We start from the raw sequence: 23,173 nt of genomic DNA, 5'->3' as shown, positions 1-23,173 counted from the left end.
GCTTTGTATAGAAATACAAAGCTTTATGTGCTCTTGTCCAGCCCATTGGAAACATTGTTTATGTTCTGTTAGGAATATCACAGTCTGAATACCACCAGGGCTGATTTTCATTTTTCTCAAATCCAACTGCCTACAAAAGGGTAACTCCAAGAAGCAAGCCAATTTTCACAGCAGTATCCTGGAAAGGCTTGAATTAGATACAGCAGGCATAGGAATGAATGGGATTGAACATTTGAGAAAGTCTATATGAAAATGAAAGTCTACATAAGGAATCAGTTGCGGGGGGGTGCTCCTGCGTGGCTCAGTTAGTAGAGTATCTGACTCTTGACTTCAGCTCAGGTCATGATCTCAGGGTTGTGAGATTGAGCCCCACGTTGGGCTCTGCACTGGGCGTGGAACCCGCTTGAGATTCTCTCTGCTTCTCCATCTGCCCCTCCCTCACTCTCTCTCTCTCTCAAAAAAAAGTTAAGCTTTATTATGGACTGAATATTTGTGTCTACCACTGTCCCTGCCCCCCAAATTCATATGTTGAAATCCTAACCCCTAATGTGATGTTATTAGTAGGTGGGGCCTTTGGGAGGTGATTAGGTCATGAGGGTGGAGCCCTCATGTTTGGGATTAGTGCCCTTACAGAAGAGACCACAGAGAACTCCTTTGTCCCTTCCATCATTTAGGGACACAGTGAGAAAACAGCTGTCTCTGAACCAGGAAGCAGGCTCTCACCAGACACCAAAACTGCCCATGTCTTGGTATTAGACTTCCCAGCTTCCAGAACTGTGAGAAATAAATATTTGTTGTTTAAAACACTCCGTCTGGGTGCCTGGGTGGCTCAGTCAGTTGAGCATCTGCCTTCAGCTCAGGTCATGATCCCAAGGTTCTGGGATCGAGTCCTGTGTGGGGATCCCTGCTCAGCAGGGAGTCTGCTTCTCCCTCTCCCTCTGCCCCTCCTCCCCGCTTGTGCCCTCTCTCTCTTTCTCTCAAATAAATAAATACATAAATAAAAATCTTAAAAAAAAATAGAACAGTCTATGCTATGTTTGTTATAGCAGCCTGAACAAATTAAAAAAGCCTCTAGAACTATGTCTCTACATACCAGGCTCCAATTCACTACCCCAATAGAAAACTGAGATTTTACTCTGTAGAGAGGTTGAATTAGAGAGCGTTGATTTGGGAATATGAGAAGTAGCAAAAGGCAGGGAGATTCTACTGGGAAGTGAGGGAAAGTTTGCATAATTAAGAGCTGGACTCTAGTCTCCTGCCCCAACTCAGCTGTCATAAGACTAATTTTTAGGCTTACAAATGGGAGGATTCCTCTTTTGGGGACCCAGTTAATCCAAAGAAAAAGCTTACAGATATTGGCTGTAGGGAAAGTGGGCCCCAAGGGAAGTAGCTGGGTGCCAGCCTGATCACCCTTTAGTGAAACCCACATTTAGCTTCTAACCAGCTTTTTTGGTGCCTTACTCTTAAACATGGAAAGAACCTGAGAACCATGAGAAGCTTGAGAAAAGTATTTAATATGAAAGAGAAAATGAAAAAACATTTAAAAAACCTAGAGGAAAAGAGACAATCCAAGGTGAAGATGTTATTGAATCTATACAATAAGAAAAGGGTGCTCTAAAAATGAATATTCGGTGTTCAAGAAAGAGGTTTTTGGAAATTAAAAACACATTAGCTAAGCTAAAAATTAATAGAAGCTTTGGAAGGTAGACTTCTTCAAAGTGGGGAAAAAAGAGCGAAATAAGGAGAGAAAATATAAGGAAATAGGCCCATTTTATCAGAACCCGTCTTCAAATAAAGGAATTCCCAAAAGATAGAACATAGAAAAGAGAAGAGGAAATAATCAAGGAAAAAAATACAAGAAAATTTCTCAGAAGTACACGAGTCTCCAGACTGAAAGAGTCCACTGACAGCCCAGCAAATTGAATGAACAAAAACAACACAAATCCTACACGAAGACAAAGCATTGTGAGATTTTAAAATATTAGCGTTAAAAGAAGATTCTAAAACTCTAGGGATGCCAGGGGAAGAGATCACAAACCAAGGAAAGGAAAGCGGCACCACTATAAGGCAGTGCCTTCAAAATTCCAAGGGAAAATGAAATCCAATCTCGAGTGCTATAGCTACCAGTCAAATGTGAGGGTAGAATAGACCAGCAAGACCAGCAAGAAAAGACCAGCAAGACTTCAGAATCTTTACTCCAATGTGCTCTTCTTCAGGACGCTCTGGAGATGTACTCCATGAAAACAAGGGAGTGAATCAAAAGTGGAATATGGGGGCTCCAGTAAATCAGGAACACAACATCAGAGAAAGGAGAGGGATGATGGGATGGGTGATGGGAGAGAGAATTCCCAGAGCACTGTAGCACAGCAGGCCTAGAATACAAACAACTCAGATTAGAGCAAGAAGGGGCAGAGCTTGAGACAAAAGTACATTTAAAAATAAGTAAGTAGATAAACTAGTAAATTGTTATTTTTTAAGATTTATTTATTTGAGAGAGAGCAGGGGCGGTGGGGGGGGGAGGGGAGGAGAGGCAGAGGAAGAGGGATTGAGCTCTGCATCCCTGCATCCCTGCTCAGCGGGGAGCCGGCTTCTCCCTCTGCCTGACACTCCCCCAGCCTGTGCTCTCTTCTCTCTCTGACAAATAATTAAGATCTTTAAAAAACAAAAACAAAAGGGTATGGAGAGGGGTGGAGGAAGGGACTGTAGTTGTATATTAGAAACCTAATAAAATGATTTAACTTTTAAAAATATATACATATATTACTTTGATAAGTAAAACATTACTTTAATAAAGACACCATAACTTATACACATGAAACTAATATAGCACTGTATGTTAATTATACTGGAATTAAAATTAGAAAAAAAAGTAAAATCAGAAAAACAAATGCAGAATTATAAAAAAAATGAAATTGGACTGGCCGATTATTTCTTATGTTTGAACACATTGAAGGAGTTTTCATAGTTCTGAGATTTTGTAATAGGTAAATAAGAAATTCCTAAGCAAATATCAATGGTTGTTATTCTAAATTAAACCCAAAGAATGCATATATAATTGTGGTACTTTTTTCTCAGCATATTATCACAGTATGTTATTCAATATCTGAGAATGTTATTTAATCATGATAATGTAAACACTGGAGAGTGAAATTTTTTAACAATGATGTAATTCTTCCAAGAAGATAAGAAGAGGTAAAAGTTATGCATAGTGAAATGAGTTTTTGAGTGCCGAGTCCTCATCCATTACAGAAAGTTAATAAATAACCTCTAAAACTGACTCAAAGATGGTAGTATAAATATATAGAAATAGGGAAGTAAAAATAGGTCAAGTAGTGAAAAGGCAGTAAGAAATGGGACTTAGAAGTGGGGCATGGTAGAGCAGGGATTGCTACTTTTCTTTTTTAAAATCTAAAGTACTATTTGATCTTTTAGGAACATATACATCTATCACTTGGATAATAATCAAAATTAAAAATCAAGTCCAATAATTGCAAGAATTAAAACAAAAATAAGTACTGAAAATAATTGAGGACTTATGTGAAAAAATCATAATAACTGAGAAAGGAAGGTAGATAGATGAAAACAACTGGAACCACAAAGTAATCTCTCTGTCCCTGTCTCTCTCTGTGTGTCTCTCTCTCTGGTCTGATGCTGTCTGTGCATCTCATTCATTTTCCCCTCACTGCAGATCAGAGTTATTGGTGCTCAGTGGGGACAGAGGGACTAGAGAGATGTGGCTCCTAGCAGTTCTGGACTCATTATTCTCATAGTTTTGCTGGTTGAGAACAAAGGATTCTTCCAACTCTTGTTAAAGAATGACTTACGCTTTTCTCTCTACAGCTCTCTTCTGTATCTGCGAAGGCTATTTTAGTGTTGGTGATTATGCAAATATTTGTAAATAAAGATTTTATTTCTTGTATTTGCAAATATATTTCATTTTCATAAGAGCTTAAAGTCTCATAATGCTTTCCAGTAATAGCTGTTGCTATTACCACTTTGGTGAGGAGATAAAAAAGAAAACGAACAAATTAGTGACAAGTTTTCTTGGACATAATAACCAAAGCACCTGCTTAAGCGGTACCACATCTTTTTAGTCTAGCAGTGCTCCTTTCTTGACAGAAGTTATTCCTTGCTATGGCTGAGATCTTGTTAGAAATGCAGAATCTCAGGCCCTAGAATCTGAGAACTGTGTCAGAATCTGATTTAATTAGCCTGGGCTATTTTTGTTTTGTTTTTAACACCCCACGTAACTAGGTTGTTAACTAACGGTCTGAACAAATCATGATTCTATTCCTGCTTATTTAATATTTGTGACTGGGTTAACAGAGTCAGTGTTTTTCAAACATTTGTGTTCATATAGGTCACCTGGGAGTCTTATTTTTTAAACTTTTTATTTTGAAATAGCTATAGATTCACAGGAAGCTGCGAAGACAGTACAGAGGGCCTGTACCTCTCACTCAGGTTCCCCCAATGGTTACATTTTGTGTAACGCTAGTATACAGTAGCCAAACCAGGAAATCCATATTGGTACAATGTGTTTATGTTGTCCCATGCCATTTTGTTACCTGTGGAGATTACTGTAACCATCGCTGCTGTATAAATGGAAGTATGGAACTATTCCAGAACCACAAAGATCTCCCCTAAGCTATCCCTTAATAATCACATGTCCCCCTTTTCCTCCACTTACCATGTAACCTCTGGCAACTAATCTGTGTTCCAGCTCTATATTTTGGCCAGGTTGAGAATGTTGTATAAATGGAATCATACAGTATGTAGCCTTTTGAGATTGGCTTTTCTCACTCTGCGTAATACCCTTGAGACCTATCCAAACTGTTGCATGAAGCAATAGTTTTTCTTACTCCTTTTTATCTTGAAATAGTTATAGATTCACAGGATATTGCAAAAACAGTACAGAGAACCCCTGTTTCCCTCAATGGTACCATCTTAGATAACTAGGTACAATATGAAAACCAGGAAACTGACATTGGTACAATCCACAGACCTTATTCAGATTTTACCAGTTTTCTGTGCACTCATTTGTGTGCATGTGTGAGTCTATATAGTTCTTTTTTAAAGATTTTATTTATTTATTTATTTATTTATTTATTTATTTATTTATTTATTTGACAGAGAGAGAGAGCACAAGCAGGGGGAGCGGCAGGCAGAGGGAGAGGGAGAAGCAGGCTCCCCGCTGAGCAGAGAGCCCCATGTGGGACTGGATCCCAGGACTCTGGGATCATGACCTGAGCTGAAGGCAGACACTCAACCGACTGAGCCACCCAGGTGCCACAAGTCTATATGGTTCTATGTAATTTTTTTTTTTTTTTTTAGTGCATGGCGGGTGGGAGGGGCAGAGGGAGAGGGAGAGGATCTTAAGCAGACTCTGTGCTGAGAGAGGAACCCGATGGGGGCTCAATATCACGACCCTGAAATCATGACTTGAGGTGAAATCAAGAGTTGGATGCTTAACCGACTGAGCCACCCAGGCGTCCCTGTTCTATGCAGTTTTAACATATGTAGATTCATGTGCCCAACACCACAATCAAGGTGAAGAACTACTCCATCACCACACAGATCCCTGTGTTACCCTCTTATAGCCACACCCATCCCTCTTCCCTCTTCTACCCCATCTCTAACCCCTGGCAACCATTTATCTGTTCTCCATCCCTATAATTCTGTCATTTTTAAGAATGTCATATAAATAGAATCATGTACCTGTAACCTTTTCAGATTGACTTTTTTTCCTCCCACTCAGCATAATGCCCTTGAGATCCATTTAAGTTGTTGCTGGTATCAATAGATTGTTCCTTTTTATTGCAGAGTGGTATTCCATGGTATGGAGGTACCACAGTTTGTTTAACCATTCATGCATTACTGGACATTTTGTTGGTTTCCATTTTGGGACTATTACAAAGCAATCTACTATGAACAATCATGTACAAAAAGTGTGTTTAAAAAAAAAAAAAAAGCCCAGGCTGCAGACTAAATCAGGATCTCCATGGTGAAACCCAGGAATCAATTTTTAAAAAGTTTCCCAGAGAATTTCATGTGCATCAAAGATTTCTGAAGCCTAATTTGGAACTTAAAACCAAATTAAGTTTTAGAAAGCTGTAAATTCTGTAAAAATCATTTATTAGTGACAGTATCATTATTCACCTATGAGATGCTAGGCATTATACTCATTTAAACTTTTTAACAACCCTGTGGGGTGTATATTATGACTCTCTCTTTACATATGAGAAGGCTGAGGGATGGGTGAAATGGGTAGATGTGGTAAAAAGGTATAAACTTCCTTTTATGAAATAAGTTCTGGGGATGTATTGTACAGCATGGTGACTATAGTTAATCATATTGTATTGTATATTTGAAAACTGCTAAGAGAGTAGATCTTAAAAGTTCTTATCACAGGAAAAAATTTGTGACTTTGTGTGGTGATGGATGTTAACTAAATTTACTGAGGTAATCATTTTGCAATTTATACAAATGTCAAATCATTATGTGGTACACCTGAAACTGATATAATACATGTCAATTATTTCTTAAAAGAAAAAAAATCTTTCCTTAGAGATATCTGTTAAACATCCTGTATCATAAATTAATTGTGGTCCAAGAGAGAAAAATTTCAAGAGAGATTTTCTTTTCTTCTTTTAACTCAAGAAAGTATTTTAGGATAAGACTTCGAAGAACCTTACAAGGAAAAAAATCCCACAACTTATAGATTATAAAGAAAAAAGAAGGATTTGTCTTTATTTTATTTTTTTTAAGATTTATTTATTTATTTTAGGGAAAGAGGAGAGATACAGCAGGAAGGGCCAGAGAGAGAGGGAGAGAGAGAATTCCAAGCGGACTCCCTGCTTAGCCCAGAGCCCAAGGCGGGGCTTGATCCCAGGCCCTTGAGGTCACGACCTGAGTCGAAATCATGAGTCCAGTGCTTAACTGACTGAGTCATCCAGGTGTCCCAAGAAGGATTTGTCTTTAAAACAATATCTTACACAATTTGGAGCCAAGTAAACTTAATTACCACGTGAATGATCCAGAGAGGCAAATTAATTGTAATAGGATAAATTTTGCTCTATATCCAAATTTTGGTTCTCTGTATCCATGCAACTCAAATGATATGTGGAAAAAAAAAATGGAAATGATCTCTATCTGGGGATAGCCACATTCATTGAGCAAGCTACCTTACTAAAGTGTGTGGATCGGAAGGAAGTGAAGGAGATAGACTTACAAATTTCTTTGAGGAGTGCCTGAGTGGTGCAGTCGGTTAAGCAACTGACTCTTGATTTTGGCTTAGGGCTGTGGTCTCAGGGTAGTGAGATTGATCCCTGCCATGGGCTCTGTGATCAGTGGCAAGTCTGCTTAAGACTCTCTTTCCCTCTGCCTCTGCCCCTCCCCTCTGCTCTGTGTGCGTGCTCTCTCAAATTAATAAACAAATCTTAAAAAAAAAAGAGAAATGTCTGAGTAGAATTTTTGAGAAGGCTATTATAGTGCTTGACAATACCAAATGCCAGGGATACCAAATGCCATCATGGAATGTCCACTGAATAATTCGATTAGTGGCCCATTGTCAGATGGCCTGAGGGAGAGAGAGAGAGAAAGAAAGAGAGAAAAATGATGGCTTCAGCCTGCACCTGTGAAGTTCAAAGTTTGAGCCTGCCAGATCTTCCCTTCCTGATACTCTCTGTCTTACAGATTTTGAATTTGCTTAGACAGCCCTCATAATCAAATAAGCTAATTCTTTGTGATGAATCACACACACACACACACACACACACAGAGAGAGAGAGAGAGAGAGAGAGAAACAAAGGATTGAGCTGGAAACATAAGTTTTGGGAATCATGATTATAGAGATGCTTATTTTAAACCATAGATTTCACTAAATTGGTTGGGATCACCCAAGGAGAGAGTATATAGAGAAAAAATGAGAGGAACAATGATTGAGCCCTGAGTGGTCCAACATTTAAAGCTCCAACAGAGTGAGTGAAACCAGAAAAGAACACAGAAGAGGAGTGGTCCCTGAGGTAAGAGAGAGTGAGGGGAGTGTCATGTCACAGAAGCCACCAGAGTACAACTGTTTCAAGAAGGGAGAGGCCACATGAGTCTAATGCTGGTAAACTGTTCAGTAAAATAAGGTGACCATTGGATTTAATAATAACAATGACTCAGTGTTTATGTAATACATTTTGGAGAACTTTTATGAAAACTGGAATGTCAGGTTTTTCTCACATGAGTCATCGGGAGGTCATTATGGTCATTATTATCTTTTTTTTCTTAATGAGGAACCTAGGCTCAGATTTCAGGGAATTGTTCAAGCTTAAAGTAGCTGGTTATGGCAGACCTGGGTGAGAACCAGATTTCCTCATTCCAGCTCCGTTTTCTGATTCTAAATCCTGGTTGGCATAGGAATCACCTGTTGAACTTTCTAAAAATGCAGATACTCCAAACCTACCACAGAAAGGCCTCAACAAGGAACTCCGGGATAAGGGCTGGGGAATGAGCATTAAAACGAAAAGAAATCAATCCAATGAGAAGTTTTAATGAGAGGCAAGGGTTGAGGATGTTCCGTGTTCTGAGCAACCTTTCAATTAGACTTCCTAGGATTAAAGTCTATGCAGGGTTTGGGTAACCTAGTTCACAAAGCACAGCTGAACCGTCTTTGAGTTTCCTCAGGGTGGAAATGCTAATTAACCCAACATGTTAACGCGTCAGTTCAATCTCCTAAGGTGTTTTCTTCTAATTAGTCTCCTGCTCCTGAGTGGAGAAAGCATTTCCCAAAAGATGGTTCTTTCCTTTGAAATTGAACTTCCACATTAAACTTAGTTGTCTCATCAGGTGAATTTCCATGACCAGGTCCCCCAAGTTAAGAATCATTTGGTATAAAAAATACAACTGAAGGGCATGTGCAGAGATAACTACCTAAGTTTATGAAATAAGAATGGTGTCCAAAACATGAGTTTTTTACCTATTACAAAAGAGAAAAATGTGTTTTAAAGGTAATTTATTTTTATTTTTTTATAGGTAATTTAAAACAAGGACTCAAATTGATTACATTCTGAGCTACTTTAAAAAAAATTTTAGCAACCTATGCTCACTGGGCATTTCCAGCCCTTCTGTAAGAGGTCCTGCTGTACCTCTTCTTTTTCCTGGAGTAGTCAGTCTACACTAGAGCAACCTCGGGACCAATCCTGCTTAGACATGGCACCTTAGAAGGACCCTTTTGCCTTTGCCTTTCATTCATTATTCTGCAATGTCTATTCCCACGTCTTCCTCTAAGGGTTTTCTGCACATTAGAATCACCTGTGAGTTTTAAAAAAATTGATGCCTACGCCCCTACCTCCAGGAGTTTAATTTCCTCAACTGCTGTCTCTATTACCCTGTGTTTGGACTTGTACAGTAACCTCCCCACCTTTAGTCTTTTAGCTAACTAATCCATCCTACATATTCCTGACAAGTGAATCTTTCTAAAACCCAACTTGGTGCATTTAAAAGATTAAAGATAAAAAAAGATCTTCTGCCTCTCCTCACCATGCACAAAAGTTAACTCAAAATAGATCAAAGACTTAAATGTAGGAGCTAAAGCTATAAAATTCTTGGAGGAAAACCTATGTATAAACTTTGTGACCTTGGATTAGACAATGATTTCTTTTTTTTTTTTAAGAGGGGTAGGGAGGAATAGGGGGAGAGGGAGAGAGGAAGAGAGAGAATCTTAAGCAGAGCCCTACGTGGAGCTGGATCTCACAACCCAGAGATCATGACCTTGAGCCAAAATCAAGAGTCTGACGCTTAACCGACTGAGCCACCCAGGCACCTAGACAATGATTTCTTAGATAGGACACCAAAAGCACAAGGAATAAAAGAAAAAATGGATAAACTGGGCACCATTAAAATAAAAAACTCCCATGTCTCAAAGACTGGAAGAAACATTTTGCAAATATACATCTGATAAGAGACTTGCACCTGGGGGCGCCTGGGTGGCTCAGTTATTAAGCGTCTGCCTTCAGCTCAGGTCATGATTCCAGGGTCCTGGGATCGAGCCCCTCATCGGGCTCCCTGCTCCGCGAGAAGTCTGCTTCTCCCTCTCCCACTCCGCCTGCTTGTGTTCCCTTGCTCTCTGTGTCTCTCTCTGTCAAATAAATAAATAAAATCTTTTAAAAAAAGAGAGACTTGCATCTGGATATATAAAGAGCTATTACAACTTAATAAAAAGATAACTCAATTTAAAATAGGCAAAGGAAGAGGCATTTCCTCTAAGAACATAGACCATGGCCAATAAGCACATGAAAAGGTGCTCAACATCAGGGAAATGAAAATCAAAATCACAATGAAATATCACTTTAACCCACTAGGATGGCGATAATAAAATAAGATAATGACAGGTGTTGGTGATAATATGGAGAAATTGGAACCCCATACATTGCTGGTGGGATTATAAAATTGTGCAATTGCTTTAGAAAATGATTTGGCAGTTCCTCAACAATTTAAACATGGAACCATAACCCAGCAATTCCACTCCTAGGTATTTATACCCAAGAGAATTGAAGACCAGCATCCACACAAAAACTTGTACCCAAATGTTCAGAGCAGCATTATATTTTTTTTAAAGATTTTTTATTCATTTATTTGACAGAGGTACAGCGAGAGAGGGAACGAACACAAGCAGGGGGAGTGGGAGAGGGAGAAGCAGGCTTCCCTGCTGAGCAAGGAGCCTGATGCAGGGCTCGATCCCCAGAGCAGCATTATTTTTAATAGCCAACATGTGGAAACAATCCACATGTCCATCAACTGATGAATGGGTAAATAAAATGTGATATATCCACACAATGGAATGTTAGCAAAAAAAGAGAAATGACGTACTGATACATGCCACAACATGGATGAACTTTGAAAACATGGTAAGTGAAAGAAGCCAGTTCCAAATGACCATATGTTGTTTAATTCCATTTATGAACTGTCCCAAAGAGGCACATCTATAGAGATAGAAAGTATATTAGTGATTATCTAGGGTTGCAGGGAGAGGGGGTAGTGAGGGGGTTATGGTTAGGGGTGTGGGGCTTCTTTTTAGGGCAACGAAATGTTCTAAAATTGACTGTAATGATAAATACCCAACTGTATGAATACACAACAAGCTGCTGGATTGTACATTTAAAGAAATTACCTTCTGAGTTTTTTGAATGCCTTAGCCTGGTTTTCACTATTATCTACGGTTAGGGCTTCTACTCTGTTCTAACTTTTAGTTTTATCTCCTTTTATCCTCCTCCCTGTGCTAGGTGACAGCCAAACTGGTCCTCTCCAAGTTTCTCCAACAGGTCTTGCACTCGCTTTCCTCTTGTAATGTCCCGCCTGCCCCCTTCTGCCTGCCATACTGTATCTTCCAAAGTCCACAGGAAACACCTTCTCCTCCATCTCTGCCCATCTCAATTCCCATGTGAGTTTTGCTCAATCTTCTAAGTGCTTAGTTATGGCAAAAGATGGGAAACCTTGCCTCTTCCACCTTCTTATTCCCCAGGGTATGTCTATTTAATTTCTTTCACTCTCTCTTCTTAATTATTGCAAAATATGTGAGAAATACAGTCCAAATTCCCTTGGTAAGAGGGGGAGAGTTCAAAGTACACTTTCATTTTGGGTAAGTTGTTTGTGAAAATGTTCATACGTTGGTTAGTGTGCATCTAGAAACTGACCGTCAAGGTCAGGTTGCTCCAACCAGAACATAACTGTGGGGAGAGAAACCTGGGCATGAGTCAAGATTCCAGGTGTCAGCTTATAACAAGTCCCCTCTTTCTGAAGGGAGTGAGATGGCAGGCACACAGAGACCGTTCCTCAGCGAGGAGTCCTCCCACACCATCTGCTGCTCCTGGTCACAGGAGTCCGTAGGCAGCTCCCAGACACAAGAGGAGGACTGCCCCTCGATTGCTTGCCTACAGTGTCCTCTTCTTCCTTTACTCAGGATACGAGAGGTACTTTTCCAGGTGGTGTTAATAAAGTACAAGAGGGACCTAATTATTTGTCTTTAATCACATGTTAGCTGTGAAATTAGAAATTGAAGAGCGGAAGCAGGAACACAAAACCCTGCTCAGGAATCAGAAAGAAAATTTGAAGTATGTCAAGTTGGGCAATTTAAGACCCCAAATTTTTACAGAAACTTGAGAATTCAAGAGTTGCTTTGGTTGAATTTCTCTTTCCATTCTAAATGTTCCTAAATTAAGATTTTGGAAAGTTATAATCTCAGGTTAAGATAATCTAAACTGAAGTTTGCCCTACATTCCATAGTATTATGCTTTTTTTCTCATTAAAAATTACTCAAGGGGTGCCTGGGTGGCTCAGTCAGTTGGGCATCTGCCTTCAGCTTGGGTCATGATCTCTGGGTCCTGGGATAGAGCCCTGCATTGGGCTCCCTGCTCAGCAGGAATTCTGCTTCTCCCTCTCCCTCTACCCCTCCCCCTGCTTATGCTCTCTTGCTCTTTCTGTCAAATAAATAAATAAAATCTTTTTAAAAAATTGCTTAAGTAATACATGGTGTAGTAAGAAATTCCATCCCTAAGGAAGCAAACATAGTTCAGTAACTGGTTTGTATGTATAGCATTTAACTTATCCTCTCTTGTGTTCTGTAAATGGAGAGGCACCATACCATGTGTAAAAAGCATGGGCTGTGGGGTCAGGCAAGGCTAAGCTCTAGGCTACTGGATGTTTTCCCTGAGGTAAATTGCTTAATCTCTCTGAGTCTGTTTCTATATCTGCCAGCCTCCTGAAAGGATGGTTTATGAGGATTAAATGAGATAATTATGATTTAGCATATAGTGTTTGGCACTTGGTTAAGTCTCAATAATTGGGAGCCAACTAGAGAAGTGCATACAAATGTTCTTTTTTACTCAGTTATAAGCCCTTTCAGGATAGCAACCAGGTTTTATTCCCACAATGCCTAACAGAGTTGAGACTCAATAAAGTTTGTTGAATGAATGAATGAGTGAGTGAATGAGTGAGTGGAGTGATCTTTATTGGAGTCCTTGATATAAATAAGCAGTAAAACTTTCAGTAGTGAGTTTTTGTTTTGCAATTTTTTTTTCTCCTGCATGGTTTTCTTTTTTCTGAAGTCAGTCTGCTTGCTTTTTCTTTTCTTTTCTTTCTTTCTTTTTTTTTTTTTTAAGTAATCTCTACACCCAGTATGGGGCTTGAACTCAGACCCTGTGACATTAAGAGTTTCATGCTCTTCCAATTGAGCCAGCCAGGAGTTCCTGCTTGTTTGTTTTCATAGAAGATTTGATTGAAGTCTTTTTTTTTTTTTTGAATGAGGTTTTATATGCTCTGAATGCTTCACTTGCAAGTGTTCTTCCCCCACTATTTTCCCTTACTGAGGAGTGATGGAGATTTAGAGAATGCAGGGATTTATATCACAGACTTCACAGTGAAATTAACACTAGAATACTTAGGCTTCAAAGACATGGAATTAATTCTTTTTTTTATTCCGCTAAACTCTCTTTTCTTCTGCTTTTCTGTTATGTATAGATAATCTATTAGATAAAAATCATCTCTAAAGTTCTTATTTCTTCTCAAAGAAAGCACTTCCCAGGTGAGAAATGGTATCCCTTAAACAATATTGTGCAGTTTTTGCCTGTTTTAAAACGGTGTATAAATCATACTGTATATATTCTTCTGTGTCTTGCTTTTCGCTCAACATTTTGTTGTAAGTCACCCATATTATTGAATGTAGTTGAAATTCATTAATTTTGTTGCTCAGTGATATTCCTGCATGAATATTCTATACATATATATAATGCATTCTACTGAAAATAGATTCCTTCCTATGTACATTTTCATGTATATGTACATTTCATATGTATTCTGGTCTATATGTACATACTTTTTCTAGGATATATACCCAGGAACATAATTGCTACATCCCTGGGTAGGTAGATCTTCAACTTTACTAGATACTACCAAGTTGTTTCCCACAGTGATTGTACCAATTTACAATCTCACTAGCAACGTATGAATAGAGTTCCATGGGTTCTGCATCTTTATCAACATTTGGTATTTCTTTACCCTTTTCCCTTTCTTTTCCTTTCCTTCTTTTTGTAGCAATTCCAGTGTCAGTATAGTGTATATCATTGTGGTTGGAATTTGCATTTCCATGATGACTAATGAAATTTAGTACCTTTTCATTGGCAATTTGGATTTCCTGTTTTGTGAAGCATTTGTTTAAGTTTTATTCATTTTCTTTATTGAATTACATACCTTTTTCTCAGTAGATTTGGCCTGTCCTTACTTTCATGAGTAATGTAGGTGGGTGTTGACAGAGTGGAGTTTTGTGGTCATAGACAACCTTTTCGAAAACTGCCAAAAGCAGTTTAAGTTATTGGGGAAGAGGTTGTAATCAGTTCTCCTTTTTAGATGTTATCTCCAGGTGGTACATGAGCTTCTCTGTCCTTGAGCCTGGGCAAGTGACTCTCAGTAAGATTTGAGTAAGTGCCATCAAGGGAGGACTCAGGAAGGAAACTTTCCTACTCACTGCTATCAGGAGATCATTTAATGGAGGACATCAGAGGGTGTCCATTGCTTGGGGAAGGCCTCCAGTTAATTATTACCTAGAAGCTGAGAGCAGAACATGGTCCGCTCAATCCCCTAAACTGGCGAGTCCCCTTTAATCAGTGTTTTGAAAACATTTAAATTCCCATCAGACTAATTAGTTCATCTGGAAACTAATGTTTACTTGGAAATGAGCCAAATGAAGGGGATTCTTTGAAATGATTTCCTGGAGGAATGTGTCTCCCCTCTCCTTACATAAAGGTAAAGTGAAGGATAGAGAAGAAAGCAGGAGAGAGTTAACTGCAGTTTCTAACCAATAAGTTGCTGGAACATTTCTGCATGTCTTTCCAAGTTGTTTTAACAGCGTCGATGGGCTGATTCTGCAATATAATGACTGGTAGTTTCTACACGTGAACATTTTTGTCTTTCCAGGGGATCAATCTTATGAAGAGTTATTTGTTTGTTTTTAAATAATGCTTGAGCTGGTTGGAATCTTGCAAATCCTTTTTTCTCCGACAAAAATGGAATTACAGCTTTTGATAAGCTCCACAAGGGCAGGGATTTGGCTCTTTTGTATTTACCATGATTTTTCCAGACCTAAACCTGCCATGGACAGGCACTCAAGTATTCATTGAATGAATGAATGAACGAATGATTTTCTGGCACTAGAGATGTATTGAAAGCTAATAGCCCCGTAACAGAAGGAAACAAAGATGATGCTTGTCACTATGTGAACATATGCAGGCACACACACTCACTGCTTTGATCTGACCAGGTTTATGACTTTCCAGGGAAAGAGATGCACAGCCGCCGCTCCTTTGAGGATAGTGTATATAAATAACTAATGTCCATGAAAATAGTTTTATCGTCATAAAACACAAGCAATAGACTTAAAGATAAGGTTTTGGTTCTTGAGGGCAAAAACTGCTTTCCTCTCTTCTATTTCTAAGGATCCTCTGACTTAGAAATGCCTACCATAGGCTCTGTGCATAGGAGGTTGTCAAAAAAGTGTGCAAAGGGTAAACATTGTTTCAACACAACTTACCTGGAATTGTAATTTAATTTACTGCCAATCAGCACACTTTTTGCAGCATTTTTTTGCCTGTTGGAAGTAAGCCCTGAGGCAGGAAGTGAATGGGTGGGGCAGCAGCATCTTCATCTCTGTGTTCTTAGTGTATATGGCCAGGTATATAATAGGACTCAATCACGTTGGATGAATGCATGCACCAATCCTATAGAGAGGAGTTGAGGAACAGAGGGTGATTAACTTGGAGAAGGAGAAGTCTCCGGCAGGAGACAAGATCGCTATCTTTGGATATCCGAAAGCCCAACCTGTGGCAGAAGGAGAGCAAATGAGGACACTATGTGGAAGCTTCGCATAGGCAGATTTTTGTTTGTAGCATATCCGCAGAGGAACAGCTTGATCTTCAAACCAAATGTGAACGAAAACAATTGCATTTATTTTTCCTGGAGGAATTTCCAAGGCATTTTTATGAGGCACCTCATTTCCCCCTATTACTCATTCCCTTATTTTCTCTGAGGTTCACTGTATGGGTTCCTTGATTCTGCAGGACAATTCCAGCTCTCACCCAGCATATCTGCTTCCTGGAGAAAGATGATTCTCTCAGGGTCATTACATCCAGGTTTCAAGGCTTAGGATTCCATGGCTACAATCAGCTAAGAACAATGCAGTTCTTCCTTTGCCTAGAAAAATAGAGATCTAAGACATGTGGTGAGGTATAAATCAATTTCAGGACTGACTAGACCTCCAGATTGCTCCTGATGAGTATCATACTTGCTAAGGACTCCTCTTAAATCAACATGAAAAATTAGTCTCTGTAGACAGCGCTGTCTGTTGTTCTTGGTATTATTTGTGCATTACTTTGTTATTAATATGCATGGCATCTTGAATTAAATACACTAGTTTTACCTGGATTTTTGTTGGGCTGATAAGAGTCTCAATTACTGGGCTATTACACATCAATCTCTTCTGCCTTAAATTCAGACCTCATTCCTCGTTTGAAAAATACAAGTAGTATAAAAGAAATGCTATGACTTAGAGAGAGAGACCCAGAGAAGAAATAGAGAGTGTGCCAACCTGAAGTCTGCTCTGAATCCTTATATAATCTTAGGTAAATTGCCCAACTTATTAGCATCACATTCTTCTATCCATATAGTAATGTTAATAGGAGACATTTACTATATTCTTCCTGTTGAAAGATGGAAGTATGCTTAAAAAATTCTTGACATGTAATATTAAATTGCCCCTGAACATAGTGATAAAATGACTAACTTTGAAGTCATTAAGTCATATATTAAAAAAAAACAACCCTATATTCGTACTTCTGACTTTCTTTACCAACAGGGCTACATGGGACCTGGCTTGGGGGCACTCAGGGGTTGGGGTTTACAGAGTGAATCACGGTGGCTCATACTGTGTTCAGCTGGATAGTGATGGGTTAGATGATTTCAGAAATATAGCCTATTGTTCTAGGTTGCTATTGTGAAAGTTCAGCTCTAAGTGCCTTCAATCACGAATTTCAAAGACTTTTAATAAGAGAGTGTGAGTTGGGCGCCTGGGTGGCTCAGTCGTTAAACGTCTGCCTTCAGCTCAGGTCGTGATCCCAGGGTCCTGGGATCGAGCCCTACATCGGGCTCCCTGCTCCGCGGGAAGCCTGCTTCTCCCTCTCCCACTCCCCCTGCTTGTGTTCCCTCTCTCGCTGTGTCTCTCTCTGTCAAATAAATAAATAAAATCTTTAAAAAAAAAATTTTTAAGAATAATATTTTGGGCGCCTGGGTGGCTCAGTTGGTTAAGCGACTGCCTTCGGCTCAGGTCATGATCCTGGAGTCCCGGGATCGAGTCCCGCATCAGGCTCCCTGCTCGGCAGGGAGTCTGCTTCTCCCTCTGACCCTCTTCCCTCTCATGCTCTCTCTATCTCATTCTCTCTCTCAAATAAATAAATAAAATCTTAAAAAAAAAAAAAAAGAGAGTGTGAGTTATAAGCCCCACTTGCTAGCTGTGTGATTTGGGGCAGCTATGAAACCTCACTGGGCCTCCGTGTCCTCATGTGAGGAATAAACACATCTATCTCCTATAGGGTTGTAAGGGTTAAATGAAATAGTACATGTAAGGTGCCAAACCAAGCGCCCGTGACCCTGTTGAAATAAATTTTCCCCAATCTTCTCTCTGATTGTGAGGAAACCAGGACATGAGGGTTTTAGCACAAGCTCTAGCTCTTTTTTTTTTTTTTTAAGATTTTATTTATTTATTTGAGAGAGAGAGAATGAGAGAGAGCGAGTACATGAGAGGGGGGAGGGTCAGAGGGAGAAGCAGGTTCCTTGCTGAGCAGGGAGCCTGATGCGGGACTCGATCCTATGACTCCAGGATCATGACCTGAGCCGAAGGCAGTCGCTTAACCGACTGAGCCACCCAGGCGCCCAAGCTCTAGCTCTTAAAAAGAACCAAGGTGCAAAGAAGTTTAGGCGGTCACAGGAAGTGGGTGGTTTTGGAAATGCAAGTCTGCTATCCTCAGGTTTGATCCTTCATGTGATCCAGGTGCTCACTTTCTAGAGCCGTGCACACTCATGTCTCTCCCCCTTTACTCTTGCCCTGATGGTCTTTCTAGTTAGTTGTAGTCCAGGCTTTTGAAGCTTCCTGCGCTCAGGATGTAGGAATGTTGAAAGACATAATAAGACTGTTCTGGAAAGAAGACATGTCCCCTCCTTTCCTGGGTATAGCTGTAGACCATGGAGGTTCCCTAGGAAGCAGGTGAGAAAAAACACTGTAGCAGGTGCCAGGGGCATCTTTGCAGGGGCCCCTCGTGTCTCTCCACAACCCTAATCACCAACAGCGTTCCCCAAGCAGAATGATGAAAAAGAAAAAAAGGCAAAGAGTCTACACACTTTAGGAAATGGGGCAATCTGAAATGTTAAGGATAATAGATTTATGGCGCACTCTCGTTTTATTTCATCAATATTTATTCATCACAAGTTTTAATTTTATTTTGTCAATATTGATTATTCATAGTGATGAGGAAAACAAGCTCTGGGGACAGAAAAACCTGGATTTGGATGTAGTCACAATACTTACTACTGTAAGTAGTAAGTGACCTCCCTTCTCTGAGTCTCAATTTCCTTATGTGATGATGAGGGCTTGAGAAATGGTAGCTATTATTATTTTGATCTTGTAATATTTAAGATTATGATTTAATTATTATTTAACAAACACATAAAACTAGTCTTTTTTGGAGCAGGTTTTCATCTCTTGCCTGATTTCCGTTAGGGTTACTTTGCTTCTTTGTTTTTCTGTGTAATCTATTTACTTTGATGTGTAAAGCAAAGAATTATAGTATAAATCAGGAAAGAAAATATTCTCACTTGTGACTTGTGACTCTAAATATTACCTTGTCTCAGAGGGTGCTTGTTTTAGCTACGTTGCCCCCGTGGGTGGTTGAAGTGGGATTCTTTTGTGTGTCCCCTGAGTCAGCTAAGGCATCTGACATTATCTGATGTCCTCAGCCTGCTCCCCACGGCCCCAGCAGTAGAGAGACTCAAAAGGCTCTGATGAACTTGGCACTCAGGTTTCCCTTCTAGAAAATGGGGAGAAATCACCAAAGGGATTAAATTTAAAAAAACATTTAACCACCTGTTGGTTTTACTCTTTAACACCAGCCGATCAGTGGCAGAATCCTGGGAAGAAAAGGCAAAAGGAGGAATCAGTGTTTCGGATTCTTGAGTCACCTGCTCTGTGGGCTATGGAGCATCTAAAGTCAGCCCCACACATCACTACTGCCCAGGATCTGTGCTTTGGGAGTGGATCTAGAAGGTACAAAATCTTCCTTTCCTCTGGTCTGAATTGCTTTCTAAAAGCTCTTCCTAGATGCACAGGAATGTACCATGCAGGGAGGTCTTTGCCCATCCCAACCCTGGGTCTGCTGTTCCTTAACTTGGGGCGCGTGGTGGATGTCGAGCAGGATGGATTGAGCCATTTCATTACTTGAGCAGGTTCCCACGAGCCCTCGCACATACCTTTATTTCTACGCTTGTCATACGTGATTATTTTTTTATAGCTTTGTCCTCAGCAGGAAGATGAATGCCTCTGGTAATGTAAACTCCCAGGGGCACCATTCGCATGGTAGCTGGTGTGAATGGCGCCTCCTGGAGGTGTGCAGGGCACAGCCTGGGCAGGCCTTTGGCGGCTCTGCCTGGCGATGAGTTGGAGTGCTTAGTTAGTAGCCTGGCCTTGTACATCTTTTATCCTGGCATCTGGTACATGACAAATATTTGCTCACCAAACATTTTTTGAAGGAATGACACTGGCCCTACCATTTATTTTAAGTTGATGTGACCCATTTTCCTGATCCTATGATCCTATTATTATGAGCCCCCGCTTCTCCCCATCCTAAAGGATTGATGTTACTGGTGTTTTTTTGTGCATAGAGAGGTGAGCTCATGCCTGGAGGGAGCTGGGGGTATTCAGGCTGCTTGATGCCCTTGGGGTCTCTCCTGCTGGAGGGGGTGTGGGTAGACCTCGGGGCTAGTTTGGTCCAGGCTTGACACACTTTTGATGCTGAGAAACAACTCAGTGACCTTCTGGCCTCATTTTCAATGTCACAGATGTGGCCCTGGAGAAGGACCAAGTTTATATCTTCAGAATATAATAGCGCCGAGTTGGGTCACAGCTGCAGCAAAATCAGCCCGGAACAGACACACAGGATGTAAACAAAGTGGGAACGAATTCCGTCCGTTTTCCAAATTTGGAGTTTGGAGCTGAAGAGTGAGATTGTGGGTGGATGATCTGTTTTGGATTCTTCTGACTTCCTGGATTCATACTTCAGTGAGGTGAAATGCAGCCCAGAATGCTAATGGCACCAGGACGGGAAAGCCCTCGGATTGTGCCCTCACCCCTGAGTGCTCCCGTTCAGGTGGGTAAGAAGTTACAGAGCCCTCCCCCGGGGCCCAGGCTTCGGGTGGCCTGCGGGATTTTCACTTCCTCTGCTCCTCTCACCTCACACTGCCAGTCTTGTGTTGTAGGGGAAAATCAGCCACATCCTCCTATGGTTTTCAAGAAATTAAGCTTCTGAGTTCACCTGACCTGCTTCATTTTTGTTGAAAAGGAACATAAAGACATTTAGCAAATCCTTTTGTCCTCACAAAGCCTGGCTTTCCAAATCTACTGTGTCCATCCCAAATCACATAATTGGATGTCAGAGACTGAACACTGAGTCCTTCCTCATGCCATTCCTGTTGTAAAAAAGAAGAAGAAGAAGGTAGCGGGAAGGGAAGAATGAAGCGGGGGAAATCGGAGGGGTAGACGAACCATGAGAGACGATGGACTCTGAAAAACAAACAGGGTTCTAGAGGGGAGGGGGGTGGGAGGATGGGTTAGCCTGGTGGTGGGTATTGAGGAGGGCACGTTCTGCATGGAGCACTGGGTGTTGTGCACAAACAATGAATCATGGAACACTTCATCTAAAACTAATGATGTAATGTATGGGGATTAACATAAGAATAAAAATAAAAAAACAAAAACCCTATGCCTCTTGCTCTCTGCCGAGGCGCCCCGGAATGCCTGTAGAGAGATCACGCAGGTGAAGAAGCAAAAGAGGAGCTTCCATTATTGGGTTTTCAAAACGTTTCTTGTAATAACAGAATCCATGTCAAGGCAAGGGGCTCAACAAATCCTCGGCTTCTTAGAGGACAGAAAACATTAAATGAAGGAAAAGGAAAGAGACCCAGTACCGAGTGTCAGGATGCGAGAATATGGTTTTCCTTCAAATTTCTCAGGCAGTTTGTGCTGTTGTCCTACCCCTGACCCCTTACCCGAAGCATCTCAGTTACCTCACCCGAAATGGAAGCATAGCCGGGCGCATACCAGGTTTGTGAAATCCAGCTTCTGTAGTTCTCTTCCTGAGGAAGAGAAATGGAAATTCATTTAGTTTATTAATAAAGTGTTAGTAAGATTGACAGGCCCTGCTACAAAACACAGTTTGCAAAAGGGTAAGTAGATCTTCGCATTTGGAGCTTGCCATCCAGGCCAGGATTACGACTTGTGGGGTTTCCTTTGCAGCTCCCCCCCACTTTGTTTTTAACTTGGTGGAGAAATAGGGCCTAGATCTCTCAGCTTGGGTGAATGAGATAGGGTGATCCATGAAGTTGCTGATTGTCTTTGCCCCTGTGGCTGCAAAGCTGGGCACCTAATTGTGTGCTCTGGAAATAATCATGGTGTAATATGTCCTTACAGGGGGGCCTGCTTCCTTATTGCCCAAATCACGGATGTATGATAATTTAACTTTGCCAATATTGGTAGATAGTTATGGGCTTCAGTTTATGATTAATAATTGGCACAAAGAGCAAATTTGTTTTTCTAGAAGCTTATTTGCTCCTTTGTGGATCATTAGGCATTTAAAGTGGGTTAAGCTGACATGCTCTCTTCATCATCTTTACCAGTTTGTGAATGGGTCAGGTCTTCCGTAAAGGAAAGCAGAAAATAGGAATGCTTACTTTAAATGGCTTTCTAAGTGGCTTAGAGATCGGCAGAAACTCAACTCTCTAGCATCAGCAAAAAGTGAATCTATTTACTCAGATCCGGGGAAATGTAGCCAGGAGTGGATAGCTTCAGGCACAGCTGGATCTGGGGGTTCAAACCCTATCATCCAGGCAACGTTCCTCTATCGCTTTGCCTTGTCTGTTTTACAGGCAGGTAAGATGGGTGACAATAGCCCAGGGCCCATATTCTCCAGCTTAGCAACCCTGAGTGAATATAGAACGTTTCTCTTCCATTGCCCTGACATTATTCTCAGAGAAAACACTCATTTGCTCAGGTTAGGCTTTGCATTCATCTTTGAATTCATCCCTGCGACCAGAGGGATGGTACATGTGAGCTGGACAGTCTGGACCAAGTACTCATCGCTGTGGTGGAAATGATGGGCACTAATCCCAGAAAACGTTCCTTTTGTCTAATTGGCTCTAACTTAGTCACAAGCCCACCCCTAGTCACACAACTGACCAAAGAGTGTGATGTTATTTATTTTTTTTAAAGATTTTATTTACTTACTTATCAGAGAGAGAGAGAGAGAGAGGGAGAGAGAGAGCACACGTGAGAGAAAGCATGCACAAGGGGGAGAGGGGCAGAGAGAGAAGCAGGCTTCCCGCTGAGTAGGGAGCCCAGTGACGTGGGACTTGATCCCAGGACCTTGGAATCGTGACCTGAGCTGAAGGCAGACGCTCAACCGAGCCACCCAGGCGCCCCAAGAGTGTGATGTTCTGATTGGCCAAGCCTGAGTCACCTGTGTCAGGGGAGACAGAGACATAGGACAAGAACTGAGAGTGAAGGAGGTGTGGTGCCATAAGAAAATTGGGGCACTGGCAGAAGGGAGAATAGAAGTTAGCTAGCTGAAACAACAAATATTAAGAGACTTCAATAAAAGCTTGCCTTTTTAATTAACTAAATTATTTTGAAAGATTTTATTTATTTATTTGACAGACACAGCGAGAGAGGGAACACAAGCAGGGGGAGTGGGAGAGGGAATAGCAGATTCCCTGCTAAGCAGGGAGCCTGATGCGGGGCTCCATCCCAGGACCCTCGGATCATAACCTGAGCCAAAGGCAGACGCTTAACGACTGAGCCACCCAAGTGCCCCAAAGCTTGCAT

The 23,173-nt window shown here is 40.8% G+C and overlaps 1 long non-coding RNA gene across 1 annotated transcript in view; it reads left to right on the top strand.

Moving 5' to 3' along the window:
- The window catches only part of LOC118006612, a 43,667-nt gene extending 22,828 nt beyond the window's left edge, over window positions 1–20,839 (top strand). Inside the window, exons 2-3 of the long non-coding RNA XR_004678135.1 lie at window positions 19,192–19,345; window positions 20,137–20,839. This is a non-coding gene — a long non-coding RNA (uncharacterized LOC118006612). The remainder of the gene's footprint in view (window positions 1–19,191; window positions 19,346–20,136) is intronic.
- The last annotated feature ends 2,334 nt before the right edge of the window (window positions 20,840–23,173 follow it).

The sequence above is a fragment of the Mirounga leonina genome, unplaced genomic scaffold (assembly GCF_011800145.1).
Source record: "Mirounga leonina isolate KUSES-001 unplaced genomic scaffold, KU_Mleo_1.0 Mir_115, whole genome shotgun sequence".
NCBI lineage: Eukaryota > Metazoa > Chordata > Mammalia > Carnivora > Phocidae > Mirounga > Mirounga leonina.
The sequence above is the reverse complement of the archived record's forward strand: the minus strand, read 5'-3'. Positions and strand labels throughout refer to the sequence as shown.